General features: G+C 39.5%; 1 protein-coding gene across 11 annotated transcripts in view; it reads right to left on the bottom strand.

Annotated features, from left to right (window-relative positions):
* Positions 1-19,616, bottom strand: part of TTBK2 (tau tubulin kinase 2) — a 145,376-nt gene extending 125,760 nt beyond the window's left edge. For 2 of the 11 annotated variants that reach the window (XM_006066178.4, XM_044925157.2), the window contains exons 1-2: positions 19,210-19,615; positions 15,127-15,258 (exon numbers count right to left, since the gene is read on the bottom strand). The gene's annotated coding sequence lies outside the window, so the exon portion shown is untranslated. Of the gene's footprint in view, positions 1-13,587; positions 14,145-15,126; positions 15,259-15,741; positions 15,846-16,847; positions 16,897-19,209 lie in introns of those variants that run through there. The other 9 variants (XM_044925155.2, XM_025295825.3, XM_044925153.2 and 6 more) reach the window with 9 other exon arrangements.
* Between the last annotated feature and the right edge of the window lie 1,329 nt (positions 19,617-20,945).

The raw sequence follows: 20,945 nt of genomic DNA, 5'->3' as shown, positions 1-20,945 counted from the left end.
AAAACCTGATAAATTGAACTTTACTAAAATTGAAAACTTATACTCTGTGAAAGACATTGTTAAGAAAATGAAAAGACAAGCTATATACTGGAAGAAAATGTGTGCAAATCATAATATCCAACCAAGGGCTTGTATCCAAATACATACAGAACACTTAAAATTCAACTGTATGTAAACGAATGACCCAATTTAAAATGAGGCAAAAAACAGACACTTCACCAAAGAGGTTATATTGACTGGACATGAAAAGATGTTTGACATCACTGGCCAGTCTCCAGAAGTTACATACTGTATGATTATATTTATATGACATTTTCAAAACAATAAAACTAGAGTGACAAAGAACAGATCAGTGGTTGCCAAGAGTTAGAGGTAGGATAAAGGTATGATTATAAAGGGATATTATGAGTGGAATATTAGCCATTAAAAAGAATGAAATAATGCCATTTGCTGCAACATGGATGGACTTAGAGACTGTCATACTGAGTGAAGTCAGACAGAGAAGGCTAAATATCATATGACATCCCTTATATGTGGCCATCTAAAAAATGACACAAATGAAGTTACTTACAGAACGGAAACAGACTCACAAACTTAGAGAATTAATTTCTGGTTGTTGGGGGAAGGCATAGCAAAGGCATTTGGGATGGACATGTGCACACTGCTACATTTAAAATGCATAACCAACAAGGACCTACTGTACAGTACATGGACCTCTGCTCAATGCTATGTGGCAGCCTGGATGGGAAGGGAGTTGTGACCCTATGGACTGTAGCCCTCCAGGCTCCTCTGTCCATGGAATTCTCAAGGCAAGAATAATGGAGCGGGTTGTCATTTCCTACTTGAAGGGATCTTCCTAATCCAGGAATTGAACCCTCATCTCTTATGTCTCCTGCATTGGCAGGCAGATTCATCACTCTGCCACCTGGGAAGCCCCCAGTATCCTGGGTGGAGTCCTTCAAGACACTGATATAAAGCTAAAAAATACACTTGCTCCAACTAGAAATTGAGCCCTAAGGAAAAAGCCCAGAATCCTATAAGCTACCAAGGTATACTATATCGCTTCTAAAATGACTCCTAATAATCCCTATCTCATGCTATTGACCCCTTCCCCTTGAATGTAGGTGAATCCAGTAACCTGCCTCTAATGAACAGAATGCAGCAGAAGCGACAGGATGCACTTCTCATCTTCAGGTCACCAAGTGACATCTACCTTGCTTATTATCTCTCTATAGCTCTTCCTACTTGCTCTGATGAGGAAAGCTGTCCATGTTGCCTCAAGGAAAGACTCATATACTAGTACAACCTCTGCTGATATATGATTCCACTTATAAAGGGTACCTGAAAGCTCTCAGTCCAACCACCCACAAGGAATGGAATCATGCCAACTACTGGAGTAAGCTTGGAAATAGAACCTTCCCCAGGTGAGCCTTGAGATGACTACAGCCTACCTTAATTGTAGCCTGTGGTTGATCTTGAAACAGAATACCCATCTGAGTAACACACAAAATCCTTACCCACAGACATTCTGAAATAATAAAGGTTGCTGTTTTAAAACACTAAGTTTGAGGTAATTTGTCATGCAGCCATAAATAACTAATGCTATCTATGTATATCAAGGTATATGTATATCAATGTTATAAGACAAGAGTTTCTCAAAGTTGTACACAAACCACAGGTTCTTTCTGATTCCATATCACAAATTTTATCTGAGAAAATTAATGTAATTTGGCTGCAGCATCGATGCTGTCAAGTACCTGTGATTCATTTTTTAAGTAACACTAATAGACTTAAAATAATCTGGGTGAGGGAAAATGAGATACTGCAAGAGAGAAATGAAATAATTCCTTCTTGGCAATACCCTCAAAGACTTAAAATAACAAGTAAATAGCATGCTAATGAATTCAGACAATGATGCTAAATCTGGAGGTGTTGCCAAAACAGACCCAAAGATGATCAAAATATGGACAGAACATACTAAATGGAGATGCAACTTGTAAAAGACCATGTGGCGAAAAATCACTTGAAACATTTACTTGGTAGAAAAAGATTAAGAAGAAAAATAGCCAATAAATTAATAAGTAAATATTGACAATCTCCTAGATTACAAATTCTTTGACAAAGAAGATCCTATTATAGTCACTAAATCCTCTGCCATAATAAAAAATTATGAAGTTTGAAGTTAATCAACAGATATTTGGTAAAGTAATTTAGCCAGCTGAAAAAGAGACATTAAACTGCATGTAATTTAAAAGTCACATAGGGTCACATATAGAGTTATAACAGATGAGAGGAAAAATGAGAACTAAAAGGAGAATGGAAATCAGAAGGATAGGACGCATAGGCAGATGGATAAAAAGTGTACAAGAATTCCAAAAACATAAACCAGATCAAACCACACTTAATGACAAGAAGTCCCTACAAGAGTATTATCTGAGAAAGTAACGTAACACTGCAGTGTGTTTATTGTCTTTTAGCTTCAGTGAGTGCTAAATTGCTTCAATCCTGTCCAACTCTTTGTGACCCTATGGACTGCAGCCTGCCCTGTCCAAGGAATTTTCCAGGCAAGAATACTGCAGTGGGTTGCCATTTTCTCCTCCAGTGGATCTTCCTGATCCAGGGATCCAGTCCATGTCTCCTGCATTGCAGGTAGATTCTTAACCAACTGAGCCATCAGGGAAGCCCAGACTACCTAGATTCAAATCCTGGCTATGTGACCTATGACCCATAACTTGACTTCTCTGTTGTTGTTGTTCAGTCGCTCAGTCGTGTCCAACTCTTTGCAACCCCATGGATGCAGCACACCAGGCCTCCCTTCATCCCAGAGCTTGCTCAAATTCATGTCCATTGAGTTGGTGATGCCATCCAACCATCTCATCCTTTGTCATCCCCTTCTCCTCCTGCCTTCTATTTTTCCCAGCACCAGGGTCTTTTTCAATGGGTCAGCTCTTCGCATCAGGTGGCCAAAGTACTGGGGCTTCAGCATCAGTTCTTCCAATGAATATTCAGAGTTGATTTCCTTTAACTCTGACTGATTTCCTTGTTGTCCAAGGGACTCTCCAGAGTCTTCTCTCCAACACCACAGTTTCAAAGCATCAATTCTTCGGCACTCAGCCTTCTTTATGGTCCAACTCTCACATCCATACATGACTTCTGGGAAAAACCATAGCTTTTACTAGACACACCTTTATCAACAAAGTAATGTCTCTGCTTTTTAATACGCTGTCTCGGTTTGTCATAGCTTCTCTTCCAAGGAACAAGTGTCTTTTAATTTCATGGCTGCAGTCACCATCTGCAGTGATTTTGGAGCCCAAGACAATAAAGTCTTTCACTGTTTCCATTGTTTTCCCATTTATTTGCCATGAAGTAATGGGACTGGATGCCATGATTATAGTTTTCTGATCGTTGAGTTTAAAACCAGCTTTTTCACTCCTCTCTTTCACCTTCATCAAGAGGCTCTTTAGTTTCTCTTCACTTTCTGCCATTAGGGTGGTGTCATCTGCATATCAGAGGTTATTAATATTTCTCCCAGCAATCTTGATTCCAAAATGTGCTTCATCCAGCCCAGCATTTTGCATGATGTACTCTGTATATAAGTTAAATAAATAGGGTGGTAATATACAGCCTTAACTTAACAATACACACTCCTTTCCCAATTTTGAACCAGTCTATTGTTCCATGTTCTGTTCTAACCACTGCTTCTAGACCTGCATACAGGTTTCACAGGAGCAGGTAAGGTGGTCTGGTATTCCCATCTCTTGAAGAATTTTCCACAGTTTGTTGTGATCCTCACAGTTAAAGGCTTTAATGTAGTCAAAGAAGCAGAAGTAGATGTTTTTCTGGAATTCTCTTGCTTTTTCTATGATCCAATGGATGTTGGCAATTTGGCCTCTGGTTCCTCTGCCTTTTCTAAATCCAGCTTGTACATTTGGAAGTTCTCGGTTCACATGCTGTTGAAGCCTAGCTTGGAGGATTTTGAGCATGACCTTAGTAGCATGTGAAATGAGTGCAATTGTGCAGTAGTTTGAACACCCTTTGGCACTGCCCTTCTTTGGTATTGGAATGAAAACTCCATAACTTCTCTATGACTCTTCAATTGCCTCAGTTATAAAAAGAGGATAATAAGTGTGGCTATTTAAGGATTAAAAGTCATAATATATGGTATATGTAAAAGTGCTTATTCATCCCAGTGCCTGCTACACTGACTATGCCCAATAAATGGTAATCATTATTTATTATTATACATCATTTGCATGCTTCTTAACCAACAGAAGAAGAAATAATCACAATCACAAACATAATGCTGTCCAAAACAGTCCCTGAATTGCTTGAATGCTGATGAAAGGAAATAATCATGGAAGACTAGAATTTAAACCTAGTATGCAACTACTACTTATCAAATTGATATGAAAATGTTTTTGTCAGCAAGAGAAACTGTTACTCTACAACTATGATTCAAATTAAATTATAGCATTTGATTTGTTATAATTTTGCTCTTAGAGTTAACAAAAATTGGTTGACCAAAAAGGAAATAGAAGTATTTCTAGGATGGAAAAAGTATATATTCGTTCCCAAATGTGTTTTGACTTGAAGCAAATTTTGAGTACACACCTACTTTAAAAAAAGAAAGCATTGTCATAGTGAATATAAAAAAAGAACTTATTTAAATATAAAAAGTAAAGATTCATATACTGCTAGTAGGAATGTACTTTGGAAAATGGTTCCTTATTACAAAGTAAAGCTGAAAACATGCACCAACTGTGACCCAGCAACCCTTTTCCTATGTATACATCCTAAAAACACTCTTCTCACATGTACTGGGAACTATGTACAAGAATTTTCAATCACATTGTCCATAAATACCAAAACCTGGAAACAACCCAAATGTCCAGCAAGAGAAGAATGGATACATTATACTCATACAGTAAAAAAATGTAGTAGCTTCCTACTGCTGACATAACAAATCACCATAAATTCAGCAGCAAAACAACATAAAGTTACAGTCTTACAGTTCTGGAGATCAGAAGTCCAGACTTCCACTGGGGCTAAACTCAAGGTGTCAGCAAGGCTATGCTCCTTCTAGAGTCTCTAGAGGAGAATCCTTTTCCTTGACCTTTCCAACCTCAAGAAGTTGCCTTCATTCTTAGGTTCATGGCCTCATCCACCATCTTCAAAACTAGAGTGGTTTAGTCAAGCATCTTCAAAATTCTCTGACCTGTGCCTCCATCATCACATCTCTTTATTTCCCTCTGACAAAATATATATGCCTCCTTTTTGTAGGTCCCTTGTGAGTACACTAAGCCCAAGTGGATAATGAAGAATAACCTTCCCATCTCAGAGCTTTAATTTAATGACACCTATAAAGTTCATTCCCCTATAAGGTATCATATTCAGAAGTTTCAGGGATTAGGAAGTGAATATCTTTCGAATAATACCATTATTTGAAAAATATACTAAAATGAAGAAACTACTGCTACTCTGAACTACATGAAGAAACTCAAGTGTTGTTGTTGTTTAGTTGCTAAGGTGTAACAGACTCTTTTGCGACCCTGTGGACTATAGTCCACCAGAATCTTCTGTCCATGGGATTCTCCAGGCAAGAACACTGGAGTGGGTTGCCATTTTCTTCTCCAGGGGGTTTTTCTGACCCAGGGATCAAACCAACGTCTTCTACATTGGCAGGCAGATTCTTTACCCTGAGCCACCAGGTAAGACAACAGATATTGAAAAAAATCAAGCAATACAAAAATATACATACAATGTATATTCCTTCCATATGAAGTTCAAAAATAAGCAAAACTAAATTATGATAAATAGGGGTACAAATATAGGTAGTTAAGTCTATAAAGAATAAAACAAGAAAATGATTTTTCATAAAAAGCATAAGAACGAATTGCTTTGGAGTAAGAAAAGGGCTTCCCTGGTAGCTCAGTCGGTAAAGAATCTGCCTGCAGTGCAGGAGACCCATGTTCAATCCCTGGATCGGGAAGATTCACTAGAGAAGGAAATAGCAAACCACCCCAGTATTCTTGCCTGGAAAATCCCATGGACAGAGGAGCCTGGCAGGCTATAGTCCATGAGATCAAGAGAGTCGGACACGATAGTGACTAAACCACCACAAGAAAAGGGGATGAGATAAAGAAAGGGCTTCTGAGATACTGGCAATGTTCTATTTCTTGTCCCCTTGGCTTTCCTCTTTAAACTGTACACACACGTTTTACATACCCTATGATTAGGGCTTCCCCAGGGGCTCAAACAGTAAAGAGTCTGCCTGCAATGCTGGAGACCTGGGTTTAATCCCTAGGTCTGGACATCCCCTGCAGAAGGAAATGGCAACCACTCTGGTATTCTCGCCTGGAAAATTCTATAGATGGAGGAGCCTGGCGGGCTACAGTCCATGGGGTCACAAAGAGTCAGACACGACTGAGTAACTAATGACTCTTAAAAAGAACAGTAACAGATAACAGTAATATAAACCAGAGAAGGGAGAGCCAGACACAACCTAGATTAGGCAACAATCATCTAGCAGTATGACAGCAAGAGACTGTCCCATCTGTACAACGGTGAAAAGTCAGGTAACCTGTGAGTTGGGCATGAGGCAGAAATCTAGGTTCAGAGTAAAGAACAGGGTTACAAGCAACTGCAAAATCACATGTCTTCTAAGACACTTTACAAAGTCTTCCTACAAAACTATAAATTTTTTGAGGTCAAGAGCAGAATTCTTCTCATCTTTGTATCTCAGTACCTAGTATAATACCTACCACAGAATAATCATTGAATAAAAAATGAATGGAAGAATGAATGAAATGTCTTTTACCACCTAGACAGTTGAATGAAAAGAAGTAGTCCTCAAGTAAATAAGTAAGAGTTGACTTTTAAATTTATCATATGTGCCAAGTTGCTTCAGTCGTGTTCAACTCTGTGCGACCCCATGGGCTGTAACCTGCCGGGCTCCTCTGTTCATGGGCATACTGGCAAGAACACTGGCAGGGGTTGCCATGCCCTCCTCCAAGGAATCTTCCTGACCCAGGGGTCGAACCTGCATCTCTTATGTCTCCTGCATTGGCAGGCGGATTCTTTACCACTGGCGTCACCTGGGAAGCCCAATTTAACAGACTGTCATTCAATAATTCTTACAAACATATAGAAGAGTACAAAGAAGTATAAATGCGTAGTTTTGCCCTCAATGAGATTACAATCAAAGGAAGAAGTTAAACAATTTTTTCCAAATTATTTTTTGAAGTAGAACACATAATATAAAACCAGAAATTAATAGTATTAATAATTTTTTGGATTAAAAAGGCAAAATATATAAGTTCAGTTCAGTCGCTCAGTCGTGTCTGGCTCTTTGTGACCCCATGAATCGCAGCAGGCCAGGACTCCCTGTCTATCACCAACTCCTTTAGTTCACTCAGCCTCATGTCCATAGAGTCAGTGATGCCATCCAGCCATCTCATCCTCTGTCGTTCCCTTCTCCTCCTGCCCCCAATCCCTCCCAGCATCAGAGTCTTTTCCAATGAGTCAATTCTTCGCATGAGGTGGTCAAAGTACAGGAGTTTCAGCTTTAGCATCATTCCTTCCAAAGAACACCCAGGACTGATCTCCTTTAGAATGGATTGGTTGGATCTCCTGGCAGTCCAAGGGACTCTCAAGAGTCTTCTCCAACACCACAGCTCAAAAGCATCAATTCTTGGGCGCTCAGCTTTCTTCACAGTCCAACTCTTACATCCATACATGACCACTGGAAAAACCATAGCCTTGACTAGACAGACCTTTATTGGCAAAGTAATGTCTCTGCTTTTTAATATGCTATCTAGGTTGGTCATAACTTTCCTTCCAAGGAGTAAGCGTCTTTTAATTTCATGGCTGCAATTACCATCTGCAGTGATTTTGGAGCCCCCCAAAATAAAGTCTCTCACTGTTTCTACTGTTTCCCCATCCATTTCCCATGAAGTGATGGGACCACATGCCATGATCTTAGTTTTCTCAATGTTGAGTTTTAAGCCAACTTTTTCACTCTCCTCTTTCACTTTCATCAAGAGGCTTTTTAGTTCCTCTTCACTTTCTGCCATAAGGGTGGTGTCATCTGCATATCTGAGGTTATTGATATTTCTCCCGGCAATCTTGATTCCAGCTTGTGCTTCTTCCAGCCCAGGGTTTCTCATGATGTACTCTGCATATAAGTTAAATAAGCAGGGTGACAATATACAGCCTTGATGGACTCCTTTTCCTATCTGGAACCAGTCTGTTGTTCCATGTCCAGTTCCAACTGTTGCTTCCTGATATATAAATTAATCAACATCAAACTGCAACGGCCAACACATATGATAAGCCAGAACTGGAGAGATTAACATGGGCTAAGATAATCATACCAGGTTTCTTAGAGGAGCTAGATAGAATTTATAGTGGTTTGCTGATTGCTGGTATGTCACTTCAGTCATGTCTGACTCTGTGCGACCCCATAGACAGCAGCCCACCAGGCTCCCCCGTCCCTGGGATTCTCCAGGCAAGAACACTGGAGTGGGTTGCCATTTTCTTCTTCAATGCATGAAAGTGAAAAGTGAAAGTGAAGTCGCTCAACTGTATCTGACTTGTAGCAACCCCACGAACTGCAGCCTGCCAGGCTCCTCCATCCATGGGATTTTCCAGGCAAAAGTACTGGAGTGGGTTACCATTGCCTTCTCCATAATATACATATATCTGCTCTTTTTTAAGATTCTTTTCCAATACAGGTCATTACAGAGTACTGAGTTCCCTGTGCTATTCAGTAGGACATTATTAGTTACCTATTTTATATATAGTAGTGTGTATATGTCAGTCCCAATCTCCCAATTTATCCCTTCCTGTAGTTTTAAGTTAATTGTGAATATCAATCAGTGACAGCATTCCTGAATGAAAAGTCCCATTCCAGTAACTGGCACAGTAATGTTTAATTAATGAATTCATGATAGAATTAAGCCTTGGCCTTTACAAATAGGATATTACCAAAGTTATAGCATTTAAAAAAAAGGACAGGAAAGCAGCAACTGAATACCAGTTTTTCCTCTTTTCCATACCCTCATATAACCTGTGTGCATCTTCATTACCTTTCCTCTTTCCCCACAATCCCATCAATCCTTTCTCCTACTTTAACTGGACCTGCCAGGCCCTGGGTCTGATGGTCACTTACTCATCTTGCCAGCCAGTCAGTGCTTGGCCGTAGTGCATTTCAGTGGTCTTAGGTTTTCCACTAGTCCTATCTCCCATAACCAGCTTTAAAATATATGACTGGATGAGTAAACCCTTCTCTATAAACTTTTATAAAAATAATTCATTATCCCTTAAACATGCTGGGCTTCAAAGTGTTTTCCCTCATACACTATGGTGCACCACTGCCAAGGGAAGCTCCCCCTCCCACTGGGGTCATCCAGGGAGGCTATGAGAGTGCTCGTTCAACTTCTAAAATGAAGCTGACTCACTGGTGATTGCAAAATAGCCCCAAATTCTCCCATTACTGTATACACATGCCTTAACAATATGGCCTTGCTCCACCTGCCATTGAAAGGTAGAGCTTCTTCAGCATTCTGGAAACTGGGGTTGGCCCTATGACTTGCTTTGATCAGTGGGACATCAACAAATATGACCCAGAAGGTTAAAAAGCACTTATGCATGAGACTTCCCCTCTTTGGCTGGTTTTGGGAGCAAGATAATGAAGAAACCCGAGGTAGGTGATTGTTTCACACAGACGAGAGCAAATGAGCCCAGACAAGACCAAAAGAACCATTCAGCTGAACCCAGTCAAACTGCCAACCCACAGAATAATTTATGAATTATAATTTTGGTCCCTGAGCTTTGGGGTGATTTGTTTAATGACAAAAACTAACTGAGGTGTAAGCAAAGGAGCAGAAAAGAAAAGGAGCAAAGCATACAAGTACAGGAGAAAATGAATGCATCAGATCAGATCAGATCAGTCGCTCAGTCGTGTGTGACTCTTTGCGACCCCATGAATCGCAGCACGCCAGGCCTCCCTGTCCATCACCAACTCCCGGAGTTCACTCAGACTCACGTTCATTGAGTCAGTGATGCCATCCAGCCATCTCATCCTCTGTCATCCCCTTCTCCTCCTGCCCCCAATCCCTCCCAGCATCAGAGTCTTTTCCAATGAGTCAACTCTTCGCATGAGGTGGCCAAAGTCCTGGAGTTTCAGCTTTAGCATCATTCCTTCCAAAGAAATCCCAGGGCTGATCTCCTTCGGAATGGACTGGTTGGATCTCCTTGGAGTCCAAGGGACTCTCAAGAGTCTTCTCCAACACCACAGTTCAAAAGCATCAATTCTTCGGCGCTCAGCCTTCTTCACAGTCCAAGTCTCACATCCATACATGACCACAGGAAAAACCATAGCCTTGACTAGACGAACCTTTGTTGGCAAAGTAATGTCTCTGCTTTTGAATATGCTATCTAGGTTGGTCATAACTTTCCTTCCAAGGAGTAAGCGTCTTTTACTTTCATGGCTACATGAGCCTAAATGAAAAAGAGTTCTGATTACAGTGAGAGAACACATAAGCCTGAAAGTAAGTTGAGTTCGGATTGTAAAAATCAGGCTAGGAAGAGAATGGACTTCATTCAACTTAAACGGAGAAGGAAGAGCCATTGAGGACTTCAGAGCAGGGGAGGATATGTAAGAGCAAAGAAGTCCAGTTACAACTACTATTATCTAGACAGGCTGAAGCAAAAAATTCTCCTACATTTGCAGGAAGCTAAACAGATAACAGCATGGTTCTGTAAGTGCCATATATAGCTTATACATAAGATTCTGTTCTTTAATAGAAAAACAGGAAAATTATTTTTACCTACAATTTTAATTTCAATGAGAACAGTCCTAGAATTAATCATCAGAAGAGCTTATGACGTGTCTAAAGAGTAAGGAAAATATTTCTGAAACTATGTTTGGGCACAACGATAATACAGATTTCTAATGACAGCATAACTTTGAAATATGATTCCTCTTTGTTTGAGATTTCATATACCCACCAGACCACTTTAGCTTCTGACCACCACAGTTAACAGAGACCAGATTTAGCCTCCCACCTTAAATGGGAAAAATAGACAAAATATATGAAACAAAGGATTTTAGACACTAGACAATAGGCAGCACAGAATAAGGATCCACAAAAGAAAATGTGAGGTCATCCTTAAGATTGCCCCCAGCTTATTGCCTGAGAGAGTTTTCAGACTGCAGTATAGGAATGAGGAACCCAAACAGAACTAAGCAGTCTCAATGAGTTGAAGAGACAGAATTAAGAGTTTTGAGAAGGCCAAGGCAAGGGAGAACACTGAAGAGAGCTGTACAAAGATATGCCTCTTGATATCTAGAGGCAGTTCCTCTTGAAACTTTGGGTTAGTACTTATGAATGCATGTGTGTAACAAAGCAAAGAACAACTAGAAAGGCGCAGGCAGAACAATCCTTAATGATCACACAGGTTTGTGAAGAGTCTGTATAGTCACAGAGTGAAAAAAATTTTTTTTAAAATCTTTAAAAACATCCAGGGCCATGAATGCATCTAACTATTTTCAAATAACTATATCTCAGAACAAATCCCCATAACATTTATGAAAATTAAAAAAAAAAAAATTTCAGCACACAACAGTGTAAAATCATAATGTCTGGCATCCAAAGAGAAATTACCAGGGATACAAACAAGGAGAAATAACAATCAATAAAAACAGACTCAGAAATGGTGCAGATGATAAAATGGAGGATAAGAACTTTAAAAGAGCTAATACAAATATATTCAAGAAAATAGAGAAAAGCATTAAGCATGAGGAAAGAAATGGGGAGTTTTTTTTTAATAAACTTCTAGACATGAAAAGTATACATCTGAGATTTTTTTTAAATACACTGGATAGGATTAATACCAGCTTAACCACTGTGAAAGAAAGGATTAGTGAAGCTGAAGGTAAAGAAAAATGAAACATCCAAAATTAAATGTACATAGAAAAAGACAGAAACTAAACAGGGCATCAATGCACAAAAGGATAACATCAAAAAGCCTAACATACATATAACTGGAATCCCTAAAAGAGAGAATAGAGAGGTTGTTTATACTTTTATTTTGGTGTCAGTTATTATAACCATGTTATTGTATATAAAGTTTCTCTCCACTTTCAGTAAATATTTTAATTTCTGGATACATTTATTTGGCCCAAAGAGATTACAAGCTAAAAAAAAAAAACAAAACCTGAAGAAAAAAATGTCTGAAATTTTTCCAAATTTGAGGGAAACTATCAACACGCTAAACAAATCTTATTATTAAAGTTAAAAATTGGATGCTTTCAAGATAAAACTAAAGTGTAGACACAAATATACAAAGACTACACACGAGCTAAGCTTTTCAAAATATCTAATAATACTAACATAAACAACAGTAGTTAGGATCAAGAATAGGATAAACCCCATGAGATTTTTTTTTTTTAATGCTGTAGGTTTAAGTAAAAGCCTCTCTAAAGGGTTGGTAAAAAGAAATGAAGATGAATAACCCTATTTGCTGATTGCAAAAGAGAAAGAAAATTTAGTCACCACTCACACTTCAACTGTTCCTTCTAAATTTTCACAAGAGATAAATTATACTTCCAGCAATATGGACTCTCCCTGGGCTCATATATTCAATAAAGCAAAATATCTATTAAAAGTGAAGAGAAGCTTTACAAGTCAGTTATGGTTACAATTACCTACAACAGAATAAAAGTGTCAACAACCTAGTTCTCCTCTCCCTGGCTACTGATACTAACAACACATAAACGAATTCTTCCCTTATAGAAAGTACAGTGTAACTTACATAACCAGATTGTAAGGAAAACACTCAACGAGACCATTCCTTGGGTAAAATCTACTGTAACCAGACCAACCAAACAATGCATTGTCTATGATCCTCCCACTAAAAAAAAAATCAATAAAGAACCTTTTCTGTAGTGATCTTCATTATAATTAAATTTAAAGTATATTAACTTCTTTTTAAAAATAGCAAAAAAAATCCAATAACCTTTTCTGTAGTGATCTTCATTATAATCAAAGTATATTAACTTCTTAAAAATAGCAAAACTATATATGTGTATATATATGTGTGTGTATGTGTGTGTACTGAGGCAGAGAGGTTAATTAATCTAAGGTCCTATGACATGTTCTCACAGGGATGAGAAAGGATTCAGATCTCATCTTGATGCAAAATTAACAGTTTCATTCATTTAGTAAGCACTGAAGTTTGTGGCTATACTAACCTTATTTTATAAACCAAAAATTAGGAGCCAGCATATGATAAGGGATATTTTTTCTGATTTACAAATGAATTTATATATTTTAAAACTTACAAAAATATTCAAACTATATCCTAGTTACTTGTACATTTAATATCTCACCTATAAGCTGCTGGATTCTGGCTACAGAGAGACTCTACCTACCTGTTAAGACCTCTTTCTTGTAACCATACACACCCTCCTACTGAAAGTGCCTACTCCTAACTTCTGATGTTCAAAGAGTGTGAAACATAACATAGGAATTCTGTCAGTACTTAAGCAATTGAGACCTGGGAAAACCCAAAGTTGAAACTCACATTGGAGGGAGGGGGTGGCCTCTTCAGGGCAAAAGTTTTCAAAGTGTTCTGGTGTCCGGAAAGGATTTGTCCAAAGCTGTTTCAGAAGTTGTATGAACATTTAATTTGTATTAAATCTCTTCATTTTAAAACATTTATTTTAAATCATTTAACTGCTCATAGCTATAAAATATCCACTAACCTCTGCAACTGGTAGACTATGCAGAATAAACTGCGGTTGATAAAATAGAAGACTTTCCTGAACCACTTCCCAGACTGTAGGTCTGTCAGTTAATACGTTTACGTGGCAGTCTGCATTTTCCCTTCACGATTCTTGGAACACTTGTAATTCCTTATTCTACGATTGTCTCTTCCAATTGTACTGCAAATTCTAAAAGTGAGATAATTTCTGTCTTGTTCCGTGCTGAATCTCTAACCCCTACCACAGAAACATAGGAGATATTTAACAAATATTTAAATATTGCTGAAAGAAATACCAATAACCTCAGATATGCAGATGACACCACCCTTATGGCAGAAAGTGAAGAAGTAAAGAGCCTCTTGATGAAAGAGAAAGAGGAGAGTGAAAAACCTGGCTTAAAACTCAACATTCAGGAAACTAAGATCATGGCATCCAGTCCCATCATTTCATGGCAAATAGATGGGGAAACAATGGAAACAGTGAAAGACTTAATTTTCTTGGGCTCCAAAATCACTGCAGGTAGTGACTGCAACCATGAAATTAAGACACTTGCTTCTTGGAAGAAAACCTATGACAAACCTAGACAGCGTATTAAAAAGCAGAGACGTGACTTTGCTGACAAAGGTCCATCTAGTCAAAGCTATGGTTTTTCCAGTAGTCATGTATGGATGTGAGAGTTGGACCATAAAGAAAGCTGAGCACCAAAGAATTGATGCTTTTGAACTGTGGTGTTGGAGAAGACTCTTGAGAGTCCCTTGGACTGCAAGGAGATCCAACCAGTTCATCCTAAAGGAAATCAGTCCTGAATATTCATTGGAAGGACTGAGGTTGAAGCTGAAACTCCAATACTTTGGCCACCTGATGCAAAGAACTGACTCACTGGAAAAGACCCTGATGCTGGGAAAGATTGAAGGTGGGAGGAGACGGGGACAACAGAGGACGAGATGGTTGGATGGCATCACCGACTCGATGGATATGAGTTTGAGTGAGCTCCTGGAGCTGGTGATGGACAGGAAAGCCTGGCGTGCTACAGTCCATGGGTCACAAAGAGTCGGACACAAGTGAGTGACTGAACTGAACTGCAATAGTTCTAAGGAGAGATACTGAAGATCAGAGAGGCTAAATTAAGGTGGTAGCAGTAGAAATGAAAGGGAGAGGGTTTGTGCAGGTAGAATCAGTGGGGAAAAAAAAAAAATTAATGAGATGTTTCAAACTGGGTGATTGAATAAATAGTGCCACCTTCATCTATATAATTAAAGAAGTTAAAACAGGGCTGACTTTGGTCTTGGACGTGTTGAATATTTTAAGTGCTAGACAAGTCCAGCAGAAATGAAGTCCTAATCTAGCTTACTACTTACCATACAATTTAGCTTCCAGATGATGTTTTCAAATCAAATTTCACGAGAAGCAAGGCTCATATTTTTCTCTTTAGTTATTCATTTCCCCCTCTATTTTCCTCCTCTCATCTCTGCATTAGTCACTGAAAAATACTGATAAAACTTTTTCTGAGAAATTTTAGAAAATGAGGCACCTAGCAGATTCAAGGAAAAAAGTTGAGGGCAGGGCTTTCCAAAATTAATCCATAACACACAGTACACATGGAAAACTAAATGTTAGACCAATATTAGCAAAATACAGTATTTAGATGATCACATGGCTCAAACAAGATCAGAGAAACAACGCAAAATCATTTTTTTTAAAAAGGCAATTACATGGAACTTCAGAAAGATAAAAAAAAAAAATTAAAGTATAAAAATGATGATAAAAGCATTTCAGTAAAAACAGACATAACAGCAAATAAGTTTTCTAACACAAACATTAAAAAATACTGATTTTTATTTTCAATAGATGCAAATTCTCTAAAATAAATATCTAATATATACATGTATATATGTATAATATATAATAATGATTCTTAAACATGGTTAGGTTAAATCTTGACAGCTTAACAAAGGGAGCTACAAAGCTATTACCTCCCATTTGTCAGAAGACACCACAACAACCCAGTTGCTTTTTTCTTCTTTTTTAATTTTTACTGGCATATAGTTAGATTCCATCCTGGGATCGAGAAGAGCCCCTGGAGAAGGAAATGGCAACCCACGCCAGTATTATTGCCTGGGAAATCCCATGAACGAAGAAGCCTGGCAAGCTATAGTCCTTGCAGTTGCGAAGAGTCGGACATAATTGAGCGACTAAACAACACAGCTGATGTGCAATGTTGCCCTATCTTCAGGTGAATAGCAAAGTGACTCAATTATACATATATCCACTTTTTAGAATCTTTTCCCATGTAGGACATTACAGAGTATTGAGGTTCTTTTCAAAGAACACTTAATTTTTTACCTTGGGAAAATCTACTCTAACTGAAGTGAAATTCAATAGCTTAATACAATAAAAAGCAGCTATCAACATTCCAAACACCAAGGATCTTATATACAAATGTTAAAGAAAAAAAAATCACAGAAAAAATCCAAATGCTAACAAAACTTGACATGTATTATGACTCAATTAATACTAAGAACACTTAAAATATTAACCACACAGATAAGAATCATTATGCTTAACTTAGTCATATACCATAAATGAAAATATACCAAGAAGTCTGCTTAAAAATCACTTGTTTAAAAGAAATTTTCTGACAAAACTGATGTTGATGTTATGTAAAAAATATAATTTCAATCTATATTTTAAACTTACAACCAAGGATCACAAGATATTGAGGAAACTTGTGAGTGGTTATATGTGTCGTAATTATGCTCAAAATTCAGCTCTAAAATCCCAAACTTTTTTCATACAGACCTGAAAGCTCTTTTATCAAATATGGAAATATGATATTTAACCTAAAAGCACTGAATATTTACAGCACAAAAGCTATAAAAGAAAAAAAAAAAGTTTTTTTAAATAGAGTCTATTCACTGAAGCCTGAGGGGGGAAAATCTACCACCATCAGAACTATTGTTTACAATATACTGAATAACAACAACAACAAAATGACGATGAAGTAAAACAGGATAAACATTTAATTTCATATTTCAAAACCTATAAATATTAAAAATGTCCTGCCATATTAAATACTTACCAAATAAACTGATACAGTTCCAGCTATATTTTGAATGTTTCTCAAAAACCTCAAAAATAGCAAAGAAAGAAACATATGACTCTAGTAATTTTGAGTAACATGCACTCAAACTGTAAAGAATGCCACATATTTATAAAAGAATTTTTCTATTGGAGATTTTTTTAAATGGGAAAGGACGCTATACTGTCCATTAGTTCTCAAATGCTTTTTCATTTGCTAATCAATTCATCTGTCACTAGTTCAGTAATGCTCAAACATTTTCTCTTGTTTTATACTATTTTTTGTTTTTTCAGACAACAAACATTTATCATGAGGATTAGGAATCTGAGAGTATCTTAGTTGGGTGGTTCCAGCTCAGTCTGTCCTGAATTGAAGCAAATCATCATTACTTTAAGATACAAAACGTATAAAGAATTGCCTGCTCCCCCCATCACCACCAAAGTTAAATTCCATGTCATAGCATACTTAGCTCTGTAATATTTATTTACAATGAGAAAACCACAATCTAGCACTGTCACATTTTGGTGCATTTTTTTTTAATGTAAAATACCCTCAAAAGTTTTTTGTATTATACTCGCTTCACTAAAGCAAATGAGCCTTAATCTCATGAAGATTTCCTGAGGCATTAAAATAATAAGTATTTAAAAGGAAGTCAAAAAAAGACACAAAAACCTGAAGTTATATATAGTACAATAAAGAATTTCCTATATTATGTATCAACTATAGTATAAGATACACTATTCTTAGCCTCCTGCTGCTGCTGCTGCTGCTAAGTCGCTTCAGTCCTGTCCGACTCTGTGTGACCCCATAGACAGCAGCCCAACAGGCTTCTCCGTGCCTGGGATTCTCCAGGCAAGAACACTGGAGTGGGTTGCCATTTCCTTCTCCTACTGAATATCAAATTTATTTAAACTTAATATTACAAATTAATGATGCTAGGGACTTCAATTTCTTTTATGTGTCTAAAACTAAAAAAAGAAAAATCATTTTGTAACATAAAGGAAAAGTTACTACAAAAACTTTCTTTTATAACCATGCTTCAAACATCCCTTTTAGTGCCTAGACAAAAATGTATCACCTGGAAAACATAAGCTTCTAAATTAGACACTCCTTTCAGTATGTTTTCAACTTCAAAAGAGCACAAAACATCATCCAAGTCCACACACTTGTTATCTGAAAAAATTTTAGAGTTGAGATAAATTCTTCAAGATTTGTCATGATTACTGCTTTATTAAAAAAAAAGCATTCAGCTTTAAAATAAGTCGCCCATCATCCTTTCCCTGACAAATGAAGGTTACTCTATTCCATTCAGCCAAAAGAAAACAGCAAATACATCTCTGTGGTCTAGCTTAGCAAATCAGTATTTAGAAATCAATGCAACTGTTATTAATGGATCAGAACCAAACACTGTAACAAAATACACTGAGTGGATCCTCCGTGTGTGTGCAGGTGCACATTCATAATATCATGATCCTCACATATGTGTTAAAAACTTAATTTTTACTTAATACCAAAGCATCTTTACATAATACATAGGTTATTATAAAATTGCCCTCTTTAATGTTCAAAAAAAGAACAATTTCTAAAGTGAAGGATGAGAAGAGTAATACCGGATTGCTGCCACCTATCAACTTTAATTCAAAGCAAAGTACAACTCAATGTCATTTATACCTCTAAGGCAGCCACGACTGAAACAAAATTAAGTTCACTGTGGATAAAGTATCCTGGCATCCCACTGGGTTATTTACTTCTGATTTGATAGTAAGTATGTGTGGAGTCTTTTGTCCTTCCTGCAACATTCCAGGGTGTCAACACCATCTTAGTCAAAGCAAATGAGGAGCAAATCCCTCAGGTCTACCTCGCACCCTAAGTATCAGAAAGTCATGGCTTCCACGGTCGTTACTACACAACAAACAGATTCTATAGTCCCGTGCCCTCTTCTATTAGATCTGGGAGAGCGGGGTGGGAAAGAAGTGTTTAGTATATCCTGAGAATCCTCTGTGTTCAGTCCTGGTACCCGAAGCAGCATGAATACAAGTGGTATGTGGGTCACCCACAGAGAAAGAAACAGAACGAAGCTTTGTGACCCTCCAAGTTCAGTGAAGACACCAAAAGCCTCTGGGGATACGGGGCACAACCCTCCGGAGAAACCGGGGAGAAGCAGACGGTCTCCGAGTTGGAGTGACTGAGTCTGGCACAAGCCCAGGGCGTGGGTAGCGACCGAGGAGTCTCCGGTTTCCCTCCCCTCTACACCACGGTCCGTCACTGGGCGAGGGGTGCGGCCGGAGGAGGGGGTCAGGACCGAGAGAGGGCGGGGCTCCCCCAGCGGCGTCCTGTGGGGGTCGCGGGGGGTGTGTCCTACCTGGGCCGTGGCGGTCGCAGGGATTTCGGAAGGAGGGCTCGGGTCCAGCTCAGAGCCGGGACCTGCAGCGGTCAACCCTCAGCAGGCGGGACGGCCGCCGCCTGCCCATCCCCCGCCGCCAACCGCGGCGGGACCGGAGCGCGGCTTCGAGGGCCGGTCGGCTGGGTAGTCCCCTTGGGTACCGTCCGCGTTTACTGGCGGCGGCGGCGGCTGCTGCTGTTACTGCTGCTGCTGGCCGCCCCCAGCCGCTGTAGTTGTGCCAGCCTCTGCTCCTCCTCCTGCCGCCGCCGCCGCCGCCTGGTCCCCACCGCTCCCATCGCCGCTGCGGCGACTACTGCAGCGCCCGCTGACCCGACCCGACGTTATTCTCCCCCTTCGCAACCCAGCACAGCCTAGCCCACCTGCCCTGCCAGTGCGCACGCCCACCTCTCCGCCACAGGTGCTGATTGGAGAGCGCGTCCCAAGCCCGCCAAGTCGGTTGGCTGGTCCCATTGCCTATCACGAAAGGGGCGGAGAGTCAGGCAAAGAGCGTCTCCGCCCCCCACCGGAGAATTGCCGCTATCTTCAGGTTTGCCTGAGAGGGCGAGTTACCGGGAAAGGAGCATCACAATGGCAGCGCGCGTGCGCGCGGGAATTCTGGTTCTTGTAGTTCCAGCGGCAGCCGCAACTGCCCGCTCGTCCCGAGCAGCGAAGTAGGGCTTCTGAGACTGGTGGTTGGCGCATAGTGGCGACGTCCTAGCTCAGCAGTTATCTTGGTTATAGAGACACAGTTATGACGCCAGGATTGGTCTTTTCGGAGGAAGATCGGAAATGCTTTGTCACGATACGAATTTACATACGCCGAGGAGTTCGGTCGCGAAGGGCCCCAAATCTTGAGGCCCTGCCTTGCCACCTCCTCAGAAACCTCGGTGCCAGGATCTGGCAAATTGGCTCTGTCCCCAGAACAGCCTAACATGAAGCTATTCACCGGTGTGTACTGGGAACAGGCCTAAAAGTGTAAGGAAGAAAGGAGACCGAGACCGCCAGAAAGGAGTCAGCCTGGAGACCGGCGTATCCTTACGGTTTTCACATTCATGAAGAACAAGATTTCACTTCCTTTTTGGGAAACACCCCCAGTGAAGTGTTCAATGAGCCCCCCACCCCCACCCCCACCCCCGTGAGGTGTCCAGTATGGGCTTCTGGGCGACACTGCGGGAGTCCCACTAAGACTTTAAAAGAAAAGCGAGAAGGGCGGAGCAAAGAGGGAGGCTGTGTGGGCTAATTTGTCTTTGGTGTATCAAGCTCTTTGGTAAAGAGGAAACCTTATGATAAAACCCCTCTGCCATCCTTACGCACCAACTTACAGAAGAAAAAGCTCAAAGAGGTTAACAGCTTTCCTAGAACTATAAAACTAATTAGTGGAAGAACCAAACTCCAATCTCATAAACTCCCGTGTCCAGTGCTGTTTTTACTTAATAATCACAGTCATTCCCGGGAGTCTGAAATCCCATGGACTGAAAAGATTGTGATGAATTCTTAGCTTCATTTTACTTTAAATTTTTTTATTTCCTCAAGTGGCCTTATGATTAAAGTTGATTAAGAATATATAATGGTTAAATATGAATCCTATATTCAGTCTCATAACTATTATTGAATCTGTTTCTGTTCAGGAAATGCCACAGCTTCTCGACATTCTTTGAAAAACAGCAGGCACTTCTGTCATGTCTAGATCCTTGGATAAAAAGCAGGACAAAATG

Source organism: Bubalus bubalis, chromosome 11 (genome assembly GCF_019923935.1).
Source record: "Bubalus bubalis isolate 160015118507 breed Murrah chromosome 11, NDDB_SH_1, whole genome shotgun sequence".
NCBI lineage: Eukaryota > Metazoa > Chordata > Mammalia > Artiodactyla > Bovidae > Bubalus > Bubalus bubalis.
This window is presented reverse-complemented; position numbering and strand designations above follow the sequence as displayed.